A 7,663-nucleotide genomic window follows, 5' to 3' on the forward strand; every position below is an offset into this window, starting at 1 on the left:
TAGCCTTGACTAGATAGACCTTTGTTGGCAAAGTAATGTCTCTGCTTTTTAATATGCTGTCTAGGTTGGCCACCTCATGCGAAGAGTTGACTCATTGGGAAAGACTCTGATGCTAGGAGGGATTGGGGGCAGGAGGAGAAGGGGATGACAGAGGATGAGATGGCTGGATGATCACCGACTCGATGGACATGAGTTTGGGTAAACTCCGGGAGTTGATGATGGACAGGGAGGCCTGGCGTGCTGCGATTCATGAGATCACAAAGAGTCGGACACGACTGAGTGACTGAACTGAACTAAACTGAACTGTTCGTAGCAGCACTGGTCACAATAGCCATGAGGCAGAAGCAACCCAAATGTTCATCCTTGGATGAATGGTAAGCAAAATGTGGTCTATCCCTCTAATGAAATATTATTCAGCTTTAAAAGGAAGAAAGTGTCATGATATGCTACAACATGAATGAACCTCAGCAATATTATGCTAAGTGGAATCAGCCAATTCTCCCCAAAAGAAGTCCTGTATGATTCCACCGTATGAGGTCTCTAAAGTAGTCAAATTCAGAGAAATACAATGTAGAATTGCAGTTTCCAAGGGCTGCGGGGAGAGGAAATGGGGAGTTTTTGTTTAACAGGTTTAGAGTTTTAGTTTTGCAAGATGAAAAAACATCTGGAATTCTGCCACAACACAATATGAATAGATTTAACCCTAACAAACTGCATACTTAAATATAGTTTTCTTTTTTGCAGCAAAAAAGAAAAAAAAAATTGCAGTACTGATACCTGCTACAACTTGGATGAAACTTGTAAACATACTATGTGGAAAAAGCCAAGCTCAACTTTGCAAAATATGTGACCAGCAAACCTGTAGGAACAAAACGCAGATTAAAGGTTGCCAGGGGTCAGGAGCAGGGCGGATGGGGCATGACAGCTAAAGAGAAGAGAACAAGGTTTCCTTTGGGGTAATGACAATATTTTATAACTAGACACAAATAATGGTTGCACAGTGTGAATGTACTAAATGGCACTGAAATGTACACTTTAAAATGGTTAATTTTTGGTATGTGAATTTCACCTCCATTTTTTTATAAAGTAAAATGATCCTCCTTCAGCTCACTTGTACGTCTGCACTACCTCCTCACAGCCCAGCTGGTCCCCAGAAAGGGAGAGAGAGAGCCTCAGAGTGCCCTGAGGCCAGCCCTGAGCCAAGAGAGAGAACGCACCTTTTCTGGTTCAGCGGCCCTCCTCTTGCTCTGGGCAGCCTGTGAGCCTCCACCTAGGCATGAGTGAGACAGAAGGTGAGGCCCCTTAGGACAGCTCTCCTGAAATGTGGGCACCTTCCTGTCCTTACAGAGCTGGTCCGTGTGCCCCTGTCTCACACACACTACACACAGGTGTCCCCACACCTCCACATGACTGCCTTCCACCACTCATGTCTCCCCTCAACACTCAGTACCTTAGGCTTTTTCTTCTGCAAGCAAATATGCATGCGGCAGTCTGACTGCACCTGGGTCATACAAAGATCTGTGCACTTCTAGAGATGCAGAGACCGCACACTCGAGAATGGACCTGCCCCTGCAGAGACATAGTCTGCACACCCAGCAGTGCACTCAGACTCACAGTCTCACAGCTTGATGCTGCTAAGAAGATGACTAATGCCTGTGTTACCAATAGGCACCTTGAACTCTGACATCTGTGCGACAGCCATAGTGTCCCTAATGGCTCAGATTGTAAAGAATCTGCCTGCAATGCAGGAGACCCGGGGTCAACCCCTGATTTGGGAAGACCCCCAGAGAAGGAAATGGCAACCCACTCCAGTATTCTTGTCTGGCGAATCCCATGGACAGAGGAGCCTGGCTGGCTATACTCTATGCTGTTGCAAAGAGTCAGACAAACTGAGTGAATAACACTTTCCCTTTTTCTCATGAGTTCCCAGTGGAGGATTCAGGAGTAAGGAGCCTTTCCTCAGGCACGTCTTGCCCTGAAATTTGTTCAGCTGGGTTCCTGATACTAAGATCCACAGGGAACACTCCTGTTACCCACCCCCTGTCTGGGGCATACATCACCTCGTCCAGGAAGGCATCCAGGGGTGCCCACTCCACTTTATTGGCAGCCACCAGACGCTCTAAAGAGGTAGCAGAGGAGGCCTTGGGCCCCCTCACTCACACAGGGAGCTCAGAAGGAAGTGGATGGGGCAGAAGGCTGCTCCCTCACTTTATCCCTTTCTTCTCCAGAGACATGTTCTGAAGGCATCCCAGGGGAGCCTGGTGCAGGATGCAGGAGGGGCTCCCTCAGGGCCCAGAGTCAGGTCGGAGCCTTGGGGGCACTTCGGGACACATCAGGCTCCCCTGGGATCAACCCACAGAGGTACAATCAGTCTGCAACCTTCCCTGACAGCCCTGTGTACTCTGCTGGTGTTGCAGAAACCAGTAATCAAGAAACCAAGCACCGCACTTGGAGAGTTGGAGAACTCAGGTTTTTAAGCCGGCGGGCCCAGAGGAGTTAACACTCCAAGCTCTGAGCCCCTAACAAAGGGGTTACAGAGTTTTTGTAGACAGACTAGGGTGAGAAACACTAGCTGCTAACAGGCTGGTTTAAACTAAAGGGTTTCACACACGTGGAAACAGCAGTCAAGATGGGGAGGGGCATGCCTGACCTTTACACAAACAGGCATGATTAAGCAGGCTTGCAGGGCCTGGGCAATTTCAAAGAGCAAGAAAAGGGTGAGTGAGATAAGCTCCAGTTTGTAGTACTGTAAGTCCCCACTTTCTGAGACTACTTTGCAAGGAGCAAGCTGAGTTACAGAGGCAGAACAAACAGGAGGTTATGTACAATTTTAACTTTTCCTCTTCACTAGGAGCTGGGCTATTCTGTGGCACCAAAAGGGGATGATTAGGTTGAGAGATAGATGTGACAAGACTCCCCCAACTAGACCAGGGAAGGAATAGAAAAGAAGTAGGTGCCCCTCCCCTAATCTCTCAACCCAGGGGCTCCTTCCCTTCTTGGGAGGGTCCAGTGTGGATCTTGCAGCTCAAAAGGCCAAGACCATCCACACCCCACATAAGGCACCGCTGGGCCATCCCAGATGACAGCACAAAGCTCCAAGACCATACTTGCATGGACTTTGGTGGGGAAATTCTGGCTCCCAGCTACAGGGAGTGTGCCAACAGAGAGACTAATGTCTGACCTCTGTGGGAAGGAGAGGGGCTAGGTCAAGAATGGAATCTCTAAAGCATGAACTTGCTCTGGACCTAGGCCCTTGAAACTGAAGGACTGGAGAGGGAAGAAACAGACAGTGTCAGGCCCTGACAGCCATGAACAACCGGGCTTCCAGGTTGTTGGGCTAAAATGCAGCTCAGTGTTTGCTCTCTTCCCATTTTCCACATTCTCATTTCCAAGACCGCAGCCTGGTTGGTGAAAGCACATAGAACCTGGAGGACAGCATCAACCCATGTATTAGTGTCCTAGGGCTGATAAAATGAATGATCACAAACTCGGTAGCTTAAAGGTGTGCACACATGTGCTCAGTCATGTCTGACTCTCTGTGACCCCATGGACTGTAGCCTACCAGGCTCCTCTGTCCTTTGGGTTCTCCAGGCAACAATACTGGAGTGGGTTGCCATTTCCTACTCCAGGAGGGCTTCCTGACCCTGGGATCGAACCTGAGTCTTCTGTGTCTCCTGCATTGGCAGATTTATTCTTTACCACTGAGCTACCGGGGAAGCCCCAGAAATTTGTTGTCTTCCAGTTCTAGAGGCCAGAAGTCCAAAATTGAGGTTTTGTCAGAGATGCTTCTTCTGGAAGCTCTGAAGGAGAATATGTTCCATGCCTCCCTCCTAGTGGCCGCTGGCAACACTCAACTGCATCAATGCAATCTCTGCCTATGTCTTCACCTGGACTTCTCCTTGTGTCTCTGCAAGTCTCCTCTTTTATGAGGACAAAAGTCATTAGAGTCCACACAAAACTGAGGATGATTTCATTTTGAGGTCCTTAAATAATTACATCTTCAGAGGCTCTATTTCCAAGTGAGGTCACATTCCAGGTGCCAAGTGGGCATGAGTTTCTAAGTCACTCAATCCTAAAGAAAATCAACCCTGTATATTCATTGGAAAGACAGATGCTGAGGCTGAAGCTCCAATACTTTGGCCACCTGAAGTGAAGAGCTGACTCCTTGGAAAAGACCCTGATGTTGGGAAAGCATGAAGGCAGAAGGAGAAGGGGGCAACAGAGGATGAGATGGTTGAATGACATCACTGATGCAATGGACATGAGTTTGAGCAAACTCTGGGAGATGGTGAAGGACAAGGAGGCCTGGTGTACTGCAGTCCATGGGGTCACAAAGAGTCAGACACAATCTAGTGACTGAACAACAGCATTTTAACCCGCAATAGTATCCTTCATGATATAGTTCTCTGTTTCAGGCCTTATCTCTACATTCACTTCTAAACAAAAGTAGAGGAATCCTGCTAAACTAACCAGATAACATCCTTCCTCTGCTTAGAACCAGCCATGGCTCCCTGGTGCCCAGATGCTTCTCTGCATTCTACAGGGTTCTGTGCAGTCTGGTCCTTGTTAGCTTCCCCAGTTCCCAATCTCAACTCCCTCCCCCTCATTCAATGTAGCACTCTCACTTCATATCTCTAGTCTAAAATGAAATTCAGTTTTGAATTTGCCAGATTCTCTCTCACCCCAGGAACCCAGGCATACCTCACCCTTCATTCCCCTCTGCCTCAATCAACTGGTCTCAGATTACATGTCACCTCTTACAGGAAGCCTTCCATGATAGCACCAAAGCTGACCAGATAAGGTGCCTTTCTGTCACCTAGCTTCCCCTGGAGTCCCCTATCATAAGGTGGTGTTGTTGCCTGGTTATGGATCAGAGTCTCCCATGAGAGTGGGAATTCCTGAGGGCAGGGTTTGTGTCTCGCTGGTTTCATGTTGTTTTGCCAAAACTCAGAAGCTTTCTGCACATAGTAAATATTCAATAAATATGCATTTAAGCAAAAAATGAATGAAGGACAGCATGGTGCCCTTGGGACTTTATTATGTAGGCAGGGGGGTGAGGAAGTGCCATTTAAACTGAACTTAAAAGGATGAACAAGAGTCCTTGGGTACATGGTGTCAGGGAGGGAATCCCAGGCTCAGGAACCATCCTGAGCAAAACCATGGAGAGATGCTCAGAATTGGGTTAGAGGAGGCAGAGAGATCTCTGGAGCCAAATTGTGAAGGGGCTTGACAGCAACTGAGAACACCCTTCCAGCCCCCAGAGAGAGAGTGGCTGGAAGGAAAGGTCAGGAGAGGACCAGGGCAGCTAGATGGCATGGGCAGATGCCAGTCTGAACTGAAGTTTCAACCAATGCTTTCCACTAAGCTGTACCCCCTGGGACAGCAAGAAGACCCAGGATTTGAGGGAATTTCCCTGACACGGCACATATCACTAAAGGACAGCAGAGGGACAGATGTTCAGCTAAGAAGTGGAGCCAGGACTTGAGGAAAAGATTCTTTCTTATTGCATCTGTGTGACCAGAGATAAGGAAATGGGACTAGAGTCACGGAATGGGGTCAATACTAAGCCTGGAGATGGAATGCGGGAAATCAAGGTCACAGTGAAGCTGCAGCTTGCAATCTTGCCTGGAGGGGGCACTGTGACTAGGACATGTGGCTTGGCCTCTTTGGCCTCATTCTCTCTTTTGTAAACGGGGCTGAATTATACAGATGAGAGACACAATGCGTGTAAGGACGTTGGTTTGTAGGCACTTGGTGGAGGTGACCTCCCCTCCCTCTACTCTCATATAGAGCTTTTTCTTTAACTGTGGAGAGGAGCCTAATGGGCTACTGTCTATGGGGTCGCACAGAGTCGAACACGACTGAAGTGACTTAGCAGCAGCAGCAGCAGCTCTTCTCTCATTTGGCTCACAGATATTTGCTGAGCACCCACCATGTGCCAAGCATGATGTGGCCAGTAGAGAAACAATGATAAGTAACCAAACTCCATTTGAACCACAGCCTGGTAGCTTTACTCAGCTTTTCTCCCAGGAAGGACCATTCTCCACTTGGATGATCAATAAATATTAGTTCAAGTTATTTTATTTCCCAAACGTTTCCCAGCCCCTGCTGTGTGCCAGAACCTGTGCTCACAGCTACCCATGAGTGTTGGGTCAGATCCATCACTCCTTCAACTTCTCCAATATGGAAACTCCTTAAAAAACTAGGAATAAAAATGAAAACTATCATATGACCCAGCAATCTCACTACTGGTTGTACACCCTCAGGAAATCATAATTGAAAAAGTCACATGTACCCTAATGTTCATTGTAACACTATGTATAATAGCTAGGACATGCAAGCAAGCTAGATGTCCATCAACAGATGAATGGATGAAGAAATTGTAGTACATAGAGACAGTGGAATATTACTTAGCTATAGAAAGCAATATATTTGAATCAGTTCTAATGAAGCAGATGAACCTAGAGCAGAGTGAAGTGAATAAGAAAGACAAATATCATATAAAACACATGTATATGGTAGCTAGAAAGATAATATTGATGATCCTACTTCTACAAGACAGCAAAGGAGACACAAACATAGAGAACAGACTTATGGTCACCGTGGGGAAGGAAGAGGGTGGGATGACTTGAGAGAGTAGTATTAAAATATATACATGACCGTATGTAAAGAGGATAGCCAGTGGGAATTTGCTGTATGACACAGGGAACCCAAAGCCAGGGCTCTGTGACAGCCTAGAAGGATGGAATGGGGAGGGAGGTGGGAGGGAGGTTCGAGAAGGCGGAGACATATGTATACCTATGATGGACTCATGTTGATGTATTGTTGTACATCACAATATTGTAAAGCAATTATCCTCCAATTGAAAATAAAATTTTGTCAGTTGCTTCATTTGCTATTATTTTCTCCCATTCTGAAGGCTGTCTTTTCACCTTGCTAATACTTTCCTTTGATGTGCCGAAGCTTTTAAGGTTTATTAGGTCCCATTTGTTTATTTTCACTTTTATTTCCAATATTCTGGGAGGTGGGTCACAGAGGATCCTGCTGTGATGTATGTCAGAGAGTGTTTTGCCTATGTTCTCCTCTAGGAGTTTTATAGTTTCTGGTCTTACGTTTAGATCTTTAATCCATTTTGAGTTTATTTTTGTGTATGGTGTTAGAAAGTGTTCTAGTTTCATTCTTTTACAAGTGGTTGACCAGATTTCCCAGCACCACTTGTTAAAGAGATTGTCTTTAATCCATTGTATATTCTTGCCTCCTTTGTGAAAGATAAGGTGTCCATATGTGCGTGGATTAATAGCAGATGAAGCAACTGACAAACAACTAATCTCAAAAATATACAAGCAACTCCTACAGCTCAACTCCAAAAAAATAAATGACCCAATCAAAAAATGGGCCAAAGAACTAAATAGACATTTCTCCAAAGAAGACATACAGATGGCTAACAAACACATGAAAAGATGCTCAACATCACTCATTATCAGAGAAATGCAAATCAAAACCACTATGAGGTACCATTTCACACCAGTCAGAATGGCTGCGATCCAAAAGTCTACAAATAATAAATGCTGGAAAGGGTGTGGAGAAAAGGGAACCCTCTTACACTGTTGGTGGGAATGCAAACTAGTACAGCCACTATGGAGAACAGTGTGGAGATTCCTTA

This window comes from Bison bison, unplaced genomic scaffold (genome assembly GCF_000754665.1).
Source record: "Bison bison bison isolate TAMUID 2011002044 unplaced genomic scaffold, Bison_UMD1.0 scf7180017864221, whole genome shotgun sequence".
Lineage (NCBI taxonomy): Eukaryota > Metazoa > Chordata > Mammalia > Artiodactyla > Bovidae > Bison > Bison bison.